This window comes from Prionailurus bengalensis, chromosome A3, assembly GCF_016509475.1.
Source record: "Prionailurus bengalensis isolate Pbe53 chromosome A3, Fcat_Pben_1.1_paternal_pri, whole genome shotgun sequence".
Classification (NCBI taxonomy): domain Eukaryota; kingdom Metazoa; phylum Chordata; class Mammalia; order Carnivora; family Felidae; genus Prionailurus; species Prionailurus bengalensis.
The window spans coordinates 117,029,194-117,042,048 of record NC_057354.1 but is presented as its reverse complement, the minus strand read 5'-3'; the positions used below and the strand labels follow the sequence as shown (position 1 = coordinate 117,042,048).

At 42.5% G+C, this 12,855-nt stretch overlaps 1 protein-coding gene across 1 annotated transcript in view; it reads right to left on the bottom strand.

Annotated features, from left to right (window-relative positions):
- Nucleotides 1-12,855, bottom strand: part of LOC122497295 (ALK tyrosine kinase receptor-like) — a 145,511-nt gene that overhangs the window by 132,398 nt on the left and 258 nt on the right. The window lies entirely within an intron of this gene.

Genomic DNA, 12,855 nt, shown 5'->3' with positions numbered 1-12,855 from the left:
TTCCTGTATTGATTATCACACAGAGTAAACAAACACTGTGGCTCTGAATCGAGTAGTTGCTTTGGCGTTACAAATAGCCATGGGAAAAAAATGGGGAGAAAAGAATGGGGGAAGGGCCATGCCAGGGGAAGAATGACAGAGAATAGATAGATCTTCTAACATTAGTATGCATGCACACCCAGTGGATATGTGGGAGAGTATGGGAAACGCAACAAGCAAGGGCTTGTGTTTGCACACTGACAAGAAAGATACCAATCCTGAGATGGTAAGAGAAATAGGGAACAACTTTCCTTGTAATTTTCTGCTTTCTATTTTAATCCATATAATGTAATTCTGGGAATTTCTCACCTCTGCCTTACCTAGTCATAAGCCCAAGTCCACAGGACAGAGGCTTTGGGCTACTCACAGGCTCTCTTTGATCTCTGGGGAGTGGAGTGCAGGGAGCTTGTCTCCTAGCACTCCTGGAGACCAAAGTGAGCCTGTGCAGTGGTCTGTTCTGCTGCTATCCCCAGCTGTGTTCTCCTTCACCTGTGTTCCTGAACCGTAAACCTACAGACAGGCTACCTCCTGACCCTAGACATGAGTTGCCTGTCTCTGTAGCACAGGGAAGCTAATTGGCACCAATGTTTTTTTTTTTTTTTTTTTAATTTTTTTTTCAACGTTTATTTATTTTTGGGACAGAGAGAGACAGAGCATGAACGGGGGACGGGCAGAGAGAGAGGGAGACACAGAATCGGAAACAGGCTCCAGGCTCCTAGCCATCAGCCCAGAGCCCGACGCGGGGCTCGAACTCATGGACCGCGAGATCGTGACCTGGCTGAAGTCGGACGCTTAACCAACTGCGCCACCCAGGCGCCCCACCAATGTTTTAATTATATTTACATTTCAAAAGTGATTGAAAGAATCAGCTTATAAAAGCAAAAGAAAGTTGAGGCATTCAACCTCTCTGGGCCTTTTAAGACAACAGAGTTATTATGTCCATGTGAATTTCCAGGAAGAAGCTTCTAATTAAAGCTTATTGCTTCTCAGCTGCCATTGGCCGGCAATGTGGCTCATCCTTCCTGTTCATTAGAGCAGAGGGTTGTAGCCTCACAGAGCCTGTGCCCACCTTCCGGCCCATTCCCCCAGTGAGCTCAGGAGGATCCCAGTGCTGCCATGATGGTCCCATCACTCCCACTGTGTATGACTTGGGAACCAGACAGGATATTGCACCTGTGTTGTTGAAGGAAATGATAAGACCCTGGTCTATCAGTTGCATGAATGATTAATAAGTGGTAATTAGTCAATGTTGTTAAGCATTTTATAGACACAAAATGCTGGCTAAGAGCTAAATAAAGAAGCAAAAGCAGCAAAAGCCAAAAGACTTTACATCCACCCAAATGCTGCTCATGGAATTCCAGAATGTTGGAGCTGAGGGAAGGAGGGATCAGAGAGACCATTTGCCTTGTGACTTGCAGACTGAATTGTGGGGCCTCTGGGCACCTACTAAGCAACTGTTTCCCTGTGTTTCCTCTCCAAACAAATCACAACAAAAAAGGCAAACTAAGGTTCCACACTCGCAGCATAATCTGAAGACAGAGAATGGCAAAACTTCAAAATAACTGAGTAAAAACAGAAAAAAAACACACCACATCCTTGTGCTCTGCTCTGGAAGACTTGGCCATTTGGTTCCCATAGTCCCTGCTGTGAGAAGCTCTGTCCAGGGGTCTGGGCAGAGAGGAAGTAAAATGTCTCCTAGCTCTTCAGATGGAGAGTTAGTAACCCTTTCTGTATCTCCCTTCAAAACAAAGCCAATTCTGCAATCCATTCTGTCTTTGGGGAAATTTAATAAGCTTTAGGTCAATACACAGGGGACTTTTAAATCTAATATTTGGTTAGTTTGGCCCTGATTTGGTACATAAATTTTAGGAATTGAGTCCTTCTGACTGATTTGGTATGTTAGGGCCCCCCTGCTGCTCTCTGGTGTCACCTTGGGATTTGGCCTGCCATCACATCCACCAATGGCTTGCAACTGAAAGAATACCTTTGATTTGGTCCAGCTTTCCAGGCTGCCATACTTCCTTGTTTTAACTCCTGTCCCTCTGTCCCCTTAGAGTTGTGCTTCACTAACATCCCCTTTGATGTACCCCCCATGGCAGACAAGGGTGATGTCACCTCCCAGAATCTGGGGGATCACTTCCAGCAGAAAAGGTCTTAAACCTCATGTTTTATCTTAAGATTTGTGTGTAATTTGCATTGAAGCCCAGTATATAGCCATGTTGGTTTAAATATAAAAATATCCCTCTGTTCCAACATTTTGGTAAAATGTACCATGTTAATTCTGTGGGTTTGCATGTGCCCAGAGCACCACTATATATCCTCAAGGTACAAGGGTCCAAATGTGAGAAACACCTGCCCCTTTATCCCAACCCAGTTGTTAGATCCTGGCCCCTCCCTATTTTCTTACAGCCAAATGCCTTTAGCCACTTCCTATGTGGATGGGGCTTGGGAGATAGGGCAGTGAGCCTGACCTCAGACCTGTGGGACAGGGCACTGAGAGTGGAGCCATCCCATTCTTCCTCCAGGGGATGTCCTTAGACTTCACCAAGCCCTTGAAGTTGAACAATTCACTGTTGGTCCAGTTTATCTTGATGACTCATACCAATTATTTGTACCATGCTTAATTAAGAATTGTCAAGGCCACTGGATCCACATTACTGTTTGGACTTAGGGAGGGGGAGAACTAACCCTGTTTGATTTCCTGCTAGGTTGCAGGCACTGTGTCATGTAAGGCATACACACTATCATATTTAATCCCCACACGAATTAAGTCCTCGCATGGAGTAGGTGCCAACGTCTTCATTTTACACATTAATTATCTAGCACTGCAGGGTGTAGCAGACACACAGCACCCAAACAACTCAGCTAGGATTCAAGTCCACGTTTTCTTATCCAAATCCTATCTTCTTTCCACTGTTCATGATGCAACGTCCCTTGCTTTTCTCTCTGTTGCATCTTATGCCCATTTCCCTCCTTATGGCCTCTATCAAAGAATGAAAGAAACAGAGAGGAGGTGAGGTCAGAATGTACGAATTCTGCTGTCAGCTGTTTCTGGAAGATGGAGAGGATGTGGGAGAGGTGGTGGATTGAAACCAATGTCTAAACTGACATTTCTCTTATCTCTGGAATTTATTTATTTGGGTTCGCCTCACAGGCACAGATAGAGACCTAGAGGGGGAGCATAGCTTCACCAAGCCCCTCATTCATCACCAGCAGGAGCGTCAGTCTCATTAATAACTGGGGCTTAATCCTCCACATTCAAAGAGACTCCCATTACCCAAAACAATAATTTTTTTAATTACCCAGGCAGAATGGCAATCGCATATTGAATACTAAGGATGATTTAAAACTAATAAATACTTTTGGAAATTCCTTAAACATTTTAATGAATTAAAAGTTATGAAATATTTATAAGGAGTAACAACGCCACTTAGTACCATTAATAAAATAAATACATTAGTCAGAGAATGAAATTCATTACTATTTTACTACTAGACATTTATGTCAATGACTGAATATTGCTCCAAATTACTTGTAAAATAGACCAATTATTTTAGTGTGATTAATCTTTTCAATTATTTCTTTTATGTAGTTGTAATTTGAAAGTAATTTTCTTCTGGGAGGACAATGACCTCAGTGCACTGGTTCCTTATTTATTTATATTTAAAAATCTTTTGTCTTGGCCTCCATTTCCGGGTGATTTCCAATGGTCAAATATTTAAAAGAGTTGATCGAGCAATCATTGTTCCTATGTACTTTGTGGGGCATTTTTAATTGGGTTTATTAGTGGTTATGAATAAGCCATTCCAATGTAAGGAAGTTTCTGCCAACAGCAGCTGTACATCCGTAGGGAAAGGAGGGGCAAGCAAAATGCTTTCCTGGTTCCACCAGCTGGGGGCCTGGCTGATTTAGATCCTATTCTCAGAAGTATGATAAGCGTACATCACAGGATGTTTGGGTCTTCCTTGGCCACTAAGGATCCCCACAGGATTAAACAGTCCCACTCTTTTGCAGGGCACATTGGATTCTGGGCACCCAGTCACAAAGGGAAAAAAAAATGACATTATCAGAGAGAAAAGCATAGATTGTGGGCGGGAAGAAAAGCAACCGCCTTCTAAATCAGAAAACAGATCTGGGCTTTCCAAGTTTCTGCTGGCAGCGGGGGTGAACTTGCCCTTGGCCCAATGGCTCAGAAAAGGTGCAGATGTAAAGGGAAAGGTGGGCCTGAGCCTGCAAACATATCCTGGGATACTTGTGATGAATTATCCCATCCTGGTTCCAGAATGAGGACATTCATCTCAGTCAGGGGTGAGGAAGGGGGAAGGCAATGGTACATTTATTGTGCCAAGCACCGTGCCAGGGGCTGGATGCATAATATCAGTTTTTCATTTCTCAACAAACCTATAATTATGTAACATTAGTCCCATTTACTGTTGAGAAAACCAAAACTCAAAGAGTTTTTTTTTAATGTTTATTTCCGAAGGAGAGAGAGAGCATGAGAGACAGAGCATGAGTGGAGGAGGGGCAGAGAGAGAGAGAAACAGAGCGTGAGTGGGGGAGGGGCAGAGAGCGCATGCGAGAGAGAGAGAGAGAGAGAGAGAGAGAGAGAGAGAGAGAGAGAGAGACAGAATCTGAAGCAGGCTCCAGGCTCTGAGTTGTCAGCACAGAGCCCGACGTGGGGTTCGAACTCACAAACTGCGAGATCCTGACCTGAGCCGAAGTTGGACGCTCAACCGACTGAGCCACCCAGGTGCCCCCAAAACTCAAAGATTCTTAAAAACTCTTCTGAGCTCAGAAGGGTTGTAAGTGATAGACCTGGAATGCCACACTCATTCTGTCTGTTTCCAAAGCCTGTAATCCTCGTCCTCCATTGTAACCAGAAAAGCTTTATTCAGTGCTTACTATGAGCGAAGCACTGTTAGTTGCTAATTGGGGTACAGAGATTAAAAAGAAAAAGACAGTCTTTGATTCTAGGAATTTAGCATCTATTGAGCAAGATACATAAATAACTCTGGAAAGAAGTAGACTGTTCTAAAAAGGAAATATATGGAGACATAATTCTGAGCTGAGACTTCTTGGAGAAGATAGCATTGGAGCTAAAGTTTGAAAGAAGTGTAGGGCTTGAGGAGACAGATATTGGGGATGGGAGGGGGAGGGGACTCTAAAGGGGGCACCGCTGGAACAAAAGGTTGAGGTGCAAGGTGTTTGGGGAAATGTGAGAGAGATCTCAGTGGCTACAGGAAATCACAATTTTAATGCTTATCTTTTAAACAGTACAATCCACAGGTAAGTGATGAGTGGGAAATTTTAGAAATAGGCAGTTCATAAGGAGAATGTTTTGTAAGTGGGCCTTACCCTTCACGTGGAGGGCACAGGCTGTGGTTGCTATTTCTCCTTGGCTTTCACTTCCAAGCATTACAACCACCACTGCACAGTTGACTCAGTCCCTTGAAATGACTAAGCTGGGTGATAGCCACCTTGGTGTCAGTGTCAGATTGGCAGTTCTGTGGCTCTCAACACCTGCTTGGCATTTGGTTATTGTTAGCATCACATAATTTTGCAGGAGGCATCAGAAGAGCCAATTTGCTTCTGTGACTAGTACTTTCTCCATAAGAAACGGAGCATCAGTGAGGGAGCACCTTTGTTTTTACAGGCTTCAGGCAGGTGAGTTGCAGAGAGGTCAGGTAGCTCAGGGCATCATCATCCATAATGCGTCCCCACAGCCATCTTCTCATTTGACCCTCACGGTTAAGGTCAGTTTCAGTACAACCACTGACATATTTTTATTCCTATTTTAAATAAAAAAACACCAATGATGTGCCAATTCTGATAGAGACCTTTAATATTCCTTCTGATCTGAAGAGTTGGCTCGACTGTGGCAAATAAGAGGTGGAAAGGGGACTTTGATCCCCTGATTGCTGGTTCAGTGCTCATTTTGTGGTATATCTGAGCAATACACATGGCAACCAGTGTAGAGGAAGAGACCTGTACAAATGGAGCATTTATTCAATACCTCTGGTGCGAATTAAATGTAAGTCAGGGATGCCCTTGGGGGAGCAGTTTTGTGCAAAGCAGAATGGGGATTTTAAGGCCCCACACCAAAACTCAGTCCTAAGACAGAAGCAAGTTTCTATCAGTATCACGGAGCATTCAGTCTAGTATGTGCTCAGTAAATGTCGAAGGAACGGGCAAGTCTGTGGACGGAACGATTGATGTTTCTACTACATAGAGAGTTTTCTGCTGGCAGCCCGAGGACAGTGCCACAGTAATCACCATTTTACAAGCACGGACTGAGGATCCTGCTGGGGTGTTGCTTGCTGTTGGAACAGAAAATGCCCCATTTGGGCCAGGCTGCCAGGAGCCCATGAGGTTATCCCTCATTTTACCCAGCTGGATTTTGGAGCTTACTCCAGAGATTGATTGGTTCCACACGGCTGGCCAAGATGACTCCATTTGCTCAGCTTCTTTCGTTTCCTCTTGTCCCCTCTTGGCCTAAGGAGAGCATTCTTGCCTGGCCATCGTTGTCTTTGGTGGAGTAGGAGGAGAGAGAGGGAACAACATTGGGACATGCCACACATTTTTGTTTTTTACTGGAAACATTCATACCAGCTCCATACTTAGCATCTCAAAGCCAGGACTCAGTGAGACAAGAACTTGCCTTGTGTAAATTGGCCATAGCCCAAAGTATAGCAGCCTTGTCCTTAGTCTTAATTGTTTAAGGAAGGTACAATTAATGTTAACAACTTTTGGCGATCACGTTTTATGTAAGCACAGAATCATAAGATCAAAAACCTGGAATTAATAGGAGAGTTGAAAATAAGAATGCCCAGTGGTTCTCAAAATGTATTTTATGAACCCCCATGGAGGTGGTGGGGGAGTGGGTGTCAAGAGCTGTGGAGGAGGTAGGTTCCAACCATCACTTTTCCTAGGGAAGCTTTGCTTGTGTACTTTTATATAATGGATGCATATACAAAACTTTAGTTAAATTAAGGGTTCAGTCTCTAAAAAATCTTTGAAGACCATAGATCCAGTTTAAATGCCATCATTTTAGGTCTAGAGAGGTTAAGATACCTGTGCATCCCCAATTCTTTAGGAACATGTGTTTTAAGGTATCCATGGTGGTGGGACTGCTTTTGACACTGGATTCCTGCCCCTCCCGCACTACAGAAGTTAGTGAAATAACCCCTCATTGGTCACATGAGGATTATGACATCCTCTCTGCTGGGCACATCAGAGAAATTACTGTGTCTGAAAGTGTCTCAGTAGGGTAAGGAACCAAGAGTGCTTCTTGCTGAGAAATCTGTTAGTGAGCTGAATGTGGTTCTGACCCAGGAAACCTCAGATATGATTCTTGTAGGTTCATGAAAGAGAACAAGAACCACGGGGACTGGTGGTAAAATGTATTTAGGCTCACACAGGTGCCATCTGCAGCTCCTTGATGTTCATGGATGGGGTGTCCACTGTTGGCCAGTGGGCAGTGGTACACCTAAACCACCTCTGACCAACCTAGGCAGGGAAAGGGAAGTTCTAAATTAGATTCTTAGAAAAACTGAGAGCTTGAGAACCATGAGGTGAAGGTAGAAATCACATTGGGGTGGCCAATAATTTAGTGTATCAAAATTCAAGGTAAACCTTTGGGTGGTTTGTTTATTCAATTTCCACTGGTGAGGGAGTCAGAATAGATGCTTTCTGGGGTGATTTCTAGGAAGTAGCAGCAACACACAGCAGCTAAGAGCATGGATACTGGAGTAGATGAGCTCTGTTCCAGTATCAGCTGTGAGACTTGGGGCAAATTACTTAAGTCTCTGTGCCTCGATTTCCTCATTTATACAGTGGAAATGCTGATAATGATAATGCATACCTCATAGTACTATTGTGAGGCTTAAATGAGTTAATATATGCAAAGAATTTAGAATGGAGCCTGGCACATAGAAGGTGTGAGATGGGTGTTTGCAATTATATTCTTTTTTTTTTTAATGAAATTTATTCTCAAATTCGTTTCCATACAACACCCAGTGCTCATCCCAACAGGTACTCTCCTCAATGCCCATCACCCATTTTCCCCTCACCCCATCCCCTATCAACCCTCAGTTTGTTCTCAGTATTTAAGAGTCTCTTATAGTTTGCCTCCTTCCCTCTCTGTAACTCCCCCCCCCCATTCTCCTCTCCCCTGGTCTTCTGTTGAGATTCTCAGGATCCCCATATGAGTGAAAACATACGGTATCTGTCTTTCTCTGCCTGACTTATTTCACTTAGCATAACACTCTCCAGTTCCATCCACGTTGCTACAAATGGCCAGATTTCATTCTTTCTCATTGCCAAGTAGTATTCCATTGTATATATAAACTACATCTTCTTTATCCATTCATCAGTTGATGGACATTTAGGCTATTTCCATAATTTGGCTATTGCTGAAAGTGCTGCTATAAACATTGGGGTATATTCTTACGAGCTGCTAAAAGGCACAGTGTTTTTACAAATCATTTTCAGGAAGCTAGTCCTGCCCCTTCCGACGTGTTTTTCTGTAGACTCCTCTGAACACATGGAGTCCTGATGAGTATCCTGCACAATTCTATTGCTTTGGCTTGTCTGCTGAAGAAAAGTCTTTGTGAATGGGTGAAGGGTTCCTGGAAGCCCAAGCATGGGTGTCTCTGGAGGCTGATATCTCTCCCATCATTGACGAATTTATCAGCTATTTTTCTTTTAACATCAGGAAAAAACCTCTTCTAACAAATTTACATTCACTGCTACCTTCTTTTGGAAATAATAGGCTAATAGCCCAAAGCTATAAAAGCAGGAGCAGCATTTATCAATGATTAACTAACAATCAGTCAACAAATATTTATGTAGTGTTTTCTATGTGTTTAGCACTGTGTTACATGCCCCCTGGAGAAATAAAAGAAATATAAGACAAGATCCCAAATCTCAAGTTAGGGTCCCAAAATAACTAACTTGGAAAGAATTATAAAATAGATGCTAAATTTAGATGTAATAGCAAAGCCTTCTGAGAAAGATTTTTATATCTATGAATGATGTTCTGGAGGGTTTGGGCCCTAAACTGGATCCTAAATGATGAGTCTGCATTCAAAATGGAAGACCTGGGACCAAGGTGGCCATTCCTGGTACAGTGGACAGAAAACCAGTCTGACTAGAGGGCAGGAGGTGTGGAAAACAGAGGGCATAACGTTGGACAGGTCCTGAGGACAGATTGTAAAGAAGCTTGGAAGTCAGGCAGAGACACTCAGGCTTTCCAGGCAGGACTAAACAGTGGTGAAAGTACTGATGCTGGAGTCGAGATGGCTCTGATGTCACTCCCAGCTCTATCACCAACCAGCTGTGTGATCCCCAGCCCATCACTTTCCTGGACCCAGGAATGAGTGAGGTGGCCCAGTCTAGCCCCCTCATATTTCTGATGTGTGAGGCAATAAGAAGTTACTGAGATGTCATGAAAGTGCCACAAAGAAAGGGAATTTTGGGCAATTGGTGTGGCAATATGTTAGGGATGGGTAATGGCATCAGCCAGACTAGCTGGCTACTGCCAAAGCCCAGGGATGTGTAACAAAGGCCCAGATAAGTTACGTTGTTGTGGAAATGAAGTCATAAGGGTAAATTCAAGAGACAACAACAGTAGCATCTAGATAGCAACAGATAGGATGTAAGGCAGCCATGAGTCTAAAGCTCAGGGCTTGGCCATTTGGATGTAGGGAGAGGAGGATGAGTCAAAGATAATTCTAAATCTTCTGGTAATAAATAAAACCTCTTTCCCTACACAGTCCACAAAGGTGCCAGAATGTGGTGGACAGAAACACTGGCTTGGTGGTCAGACTGACTGGGGATTGAGTTTGGCTCTATCTTTCCCTAATTGAATGACCTGGGCAAGTTTTGAGACTTCTGTGAGCTTCAGTTTCCCCATCTGTAAAATAAGATAATAGAACCTGCTTTATAGCACTAGTGTAAAGTTCACATGAGATAACACATGTGAAAGGGTCAGCACTTCCCTTCGTGCATGGTAAGTGCTCTGTTGATGTTAACTTTTATTGCTTATTAACTGAGCACCTATTAAATGTTACACACTGTGATAGCTGTCAGGATTAAGAGAGGAAAGAGGTATGGACTCAGCCCATGACATTCACAAATAAGTATAATCTCCTATATGGGGAAAATTGTCCCAACATCCCCTGTAAGTCTTCTCCATACTAACTAAAATGGCACCTCTCCTCATGTAGGCCAAGGAAGAGCTGTAGAGTTCTACAGATGTTTCTTATTTAATATTCTGTCTGTGCCTCATCAGGAGGGGACCAAGTTACTATCAGAAAATAGACCAGGCATCCTGTAGACCTATCTATAACCCTGGCTAACATGCCACCAGCCCTGTTCACTCTCTCGAAGACAATACTACTCTCCTTATTTCCTTCCTTTCATGACCTAAACCAAAGCAATGACATAAGAAAACACAGACATTTGTCTATATCAAATAGGTTTTGAGTGTACCTCAGAAACAACTCCTTCCATTTAAAAACATGAATGTAGTTTTAGGATGCTTCTTATGTCTGCAACTTGTCCATACCAACTGATGTGCACCTGAATTGTTCTACCATGGGAGGGAAAATTATAAGTTCCCAGGAAGCACAGGAATTACTTTGTTTTTCTCTGTTCTGTGCTTTACACATCCATACTTATCCCTTCATACCCCTTGGTGGCCACAGGAGTTCAAGTCAGAGAAGGGGTGCAGAGAACATCTGCCTCTCCATGGAGCATCTGTTCTTATACATGGAGCCTCTGAAGGAAGGTAGCTGGGACATGAGAACCTTCCTAGGTCTCTTGGCCAATCTACCTGCTCTAGGGAATTAGAAGCAGACTTCTTTCCTCCCTCCTCTAAAAAAGTGGCCTGTCAGAAGACATACTTTTTGGATCAAGAGAGGTCAACTCTCTTGGTTTCATAAGGGTAGAGAAGCAGACAAGAAACAAACAGGTCTTTTAAACCCTGAAACAAACTCACTGCAAATGCAACATAAGATATAGAGGAAGAATTTTTTAGGTTAAATGGAGTAATAGGGGTAAGGGAGGAAAAATTTGTTTGAGATCCTTGACTCAGACGTACAAAGAATTTTTGCAACATTATTTGGGCTGGACCAGATATCTGGAGTTTTTTGCCTCCTGTCCCCTTCTTTTCACATTACTCAAATGAGATTAGGCCAATTCTGGGAACTGATACCTTCTCCCTGTCACATTCCTGTTAACTGGCTCCATTTCAATAGATGGTCTCTTTTGGACAGTACATAGACATTGACATCTGTGAGGATTGATGGTGTCCAGAGCCATTCACAAATCCCCAAGTTTGTGAATGTGGAAACATTTGTACAAGCTCTGGCTTTCTCCCAAACCACATGTTTCTTATACATTGCTTCACATCACAGGTTAACCACCTTTTCAACTTGAACTGAAGTTCAATCTATCACATTATGATGATTTTTCTTTTTCTCACACATAAACCAGTTTTCATTAAAGGAAAAAGAAAACCACTTTGTGAAAGTTCTTACAAGACCAGCAATGAATGAAGAGCCCTAAGAGCATAAGAAACTGGCTGGTCAGTAGTCTCTTAAGGGAGTTCCCTTTGTACATACACCACTTCTAAGAGGCCCGTGATTTAAAGCTGAGCTTTTCTTCATGCAACAGATTGCTGGGTGTTATGGGCCTTCATGGTTGTTTATGAACAGTCTAAATTGAGAATTTGGGTCTGGGAGTGCCACAGACTTCATTCCTCTCCATACTTCATCCTTGGGCCTCTTAGGCCACAGATTCCATGGCACACCTGAGACCTTCCTTCCCAGTGAACCTCTGGTCAGAGGCAGGCACAGCAGAATAGCAGTAATGAAAGCAACTTCTTCCTGAAGGCTGTATGATTCAATCCCATCTCCTATACCTTCTACATGAGGGAAACAATAAAGGATGTTGATAATTATGATGCTAGGTCTTCTAAATAATCAAGGAAAGATCAACCTCGTGTTATCTATTGATGATTCATTTCTTCCTGCTTACTAATCAGACTTGAAGCAATATCTAATGAAAGATAAATATGAGATATGATTTGAAAATAAAAGTAGAAGGTCAAAAACTCTGTAGAGGGAGGGGAAATAAGTTTATCAAAAACACATACAGCTGTAATTACTGGGATTAAGTACTACATTGAGTTCAGAGTTTCCTGGCAACAAAGGCAAAAGGAAAAAAAACAACAAAGCATTCTTTAGGAGAGAGATGCTTTCTCTTGGTAATAAATCTTGAGTAAATACACAATGTGGGACTTACACAAAAGGAATTCAACGATCGAGTGGACCATACCTTCATGGTATTTACAAAATAAGCAAAAGATTTCATATAAAACCATTTCTCAAGTTTCCCCTAAATAATTGCAGAAATCAAGTCATTAAAAATAATTATTCATGCAATTTGCCTCAGGAAAAAAAAGAAGAAAATAATAACCACTATCAAGTTGGTAGGGTGAGGAGTAGGTAGAGATACAGGTGAAATAAAAATGGCAGCATGTTGATAACAATTGAAACTGGGTTGAGGGTATATGGGGGTCATTGTACTATTCTATTTATTTGTACACATTTGAAACTTTCCACAGTAAAAAACAAAACAAAACAAAACAAAACAAAACAATGTAGCTGAAAGCATTTGGCAGCCAGGGAAGTTAAGCTGATATGTTCTCTAACAAAGACTATTCTGTTTGACGAAGTTTCAAGGTAAGCAGATATAATGTCATACTCAGTCTTTGAAAATCCATCAGCTGGGGAATGGAGTACTCGGTAATAT